Below are 2164 nucleotides of genomic sequence, written 5' to 3' on the forward strand. Positions count from 1 at the left end.
TGGAGGGGGATGCGGACCGGGGGTTTCCTCCGCGCCCGGGGAGCTCTGCTGGACGTGGATCTCCGCACCTCGTAAACCCCGCCGAGTGACGGGGACGTGTTGCGGAGCCGGGTCATCACACGGGTACAGTACCGTGGGAAGGACATGGCACCGGCAGCCCCGGGGCTCCGCGCCCTCCCCGCTCCCCGTGGCCGCCAGCCCTCGGCCCCGCGGAGTGACCCTGCTGTTCTCCGCGGTCACACGCGAGGAAGCTGTCACAGGGGCCACCCTTCACCCGAAGGAGCCTTTCTATGGGGCAAACCCACCGAGCTTTCTGCCACTGTCAGTTCTGCCCAATTCACGTTTTACAGTCCCTACAGACACTGAAGTACAGATCATTTCAATATAGTAAAATTTGGTGCTTAAAGCAGTTTCTTCATATCCAAATGGAGCCGCAGTGCTGCTCACCACTGCTCCAAGACTTAATGTATTTCAGCGCAGAGTAAGTGAAAACCTCTGGACACACAGCACCCAGTGCTGTGCTGGTTGTTCATCACTTGGCCAGCTCAAGTTGTGTAACCTTAGGAATTACAGCATGATACGTCTTCAAGTAGTTTTCATGATTAGATCCTTTTATTAAGAAGTAACTTCTGCAGAATCCTTTAAATTAACTGATTTTGAGATCTACCTAAAAAGAAAAAGTAACTGTAGTGTGAAGCCTCTTCTGGGTAAGCTGTGACCTGCTTATACAGATTTTTATAGACAGACCCATTCTTTACAGCAATTTGACTAAATTAAGCTAACCACCTTTGCTATTAACATTATAGTAGTGGCTTTAAGTGTCTTCTAGACGTGTAGTTCACTGTGTCATTCTCAAAGTTTCTCCAGGAAATGTTCACAGTACTGCATACACAACTCCCAAATAAACAGAGAGCGGAATTTTTTGCACTACCACCAGCGACACTGTGGGCTCTCAGAGCTGTTCACCAGGCACTAAGGCCACAGTGCCTTCATTCACACTTATTGACTGTAATCAGCAAATTCAACAACTCATGATCCAGGAATGCAAGGGTTTCCAGGCAGATAGGTACTGCCTTGCTTTCTCTAGGGTGCTGTTGCCAGAGAAGGTAGGAGCTGATTTCCAACAGGTGCTAGCAGAGAGAAATAATTTCAGACATTGGTAAGACTGCATTTCCTATCCTCAGGTTCCTCTGAGCAGGTCTGCCCTGTGTTGGAGACTTTCATGCTGAATGTTCCAGTAGGCACTCACTTTACCTCACAAGGGCTCAGAGAAAAGCTACTAAGAACACAGTTTTAGGGACAGTCCCCTTCCTTTCCCCCTCGCCTTCAGCTATGTATCAATTAAAAAGCATTGAAAATAGCTCCACATTGACTCTTAAAATCAGCACTGGATATACATCCTGAGTTCCTACAGAACTGTGGGCTTCATTCCACTGAGAGCTGTACGCTTTCAGTCTGTTTTGGTGGCTGCTGCTGCTGCTGTTCATACTTCCTTGCTGAAAAAAAGAAACACCAATCAACACCAATTACACAATTTATTATATATATTATTATTATTACTATTATTATTATTATTATTTATTACATACATGTATATATATGTATACATATATGTTTGTATATACTTGTATAACTATGACAACAATCAAGAAGCAGACTTGATGTCAGAGAACATAATTCCAGCCACAGCCACACAAGGGGAAGTTTCAGTCACCATGTGGAACTTCACCTTTAGCATGTGGCCTTGTAAATGCTGAACAGTAGTCATAGCAAAATGTCAGTAAATCCATGACAGAGAACTATAATTCCGTTCAGGTCCTTTTATTAAAATAAAAATAAATAAAATTAAAGGCTATGGCTTCAGAAGTTCTATTAGAGATGATCTGAACGACTCAATAGTCACAAGGCTGATGTCCGCATTTCTCATCTCAATATACAAGCCACAAGCTAACAATGACATTGACTTCAGAATTAATCTGGCTAGCAAGGTAAAGCGAGATCAAAGACTTGTGCAGTGATACCAACACCATGAGCAAATGCCAGCAGGCATTCTACTGTAGGAAGAACATCCAATTTTGTTCCTACAGACTGCAATGGCCTGGTGTAAGAATCTCTACATCGGGTCTTTGCATTTAAAAGGTGGTTTCAGATCACTAAGGTTTTT

This window comes from Corvus brachyrhynchos, unplaced genomic scaffold, assembly GCF_000691975.1.
Source record: "Corvus brachyrhynchos isolate BGI_N302 unplaced genomic scaffold, ASM69197v1 scaffold175, whole genome shotgun sequence".
Lineage (NCBI taxonomy): Eukaryota > Metazoa > Chordata > Aves > Passeriformes > Corvidae > Corvus > Corvus brachyrhynchos.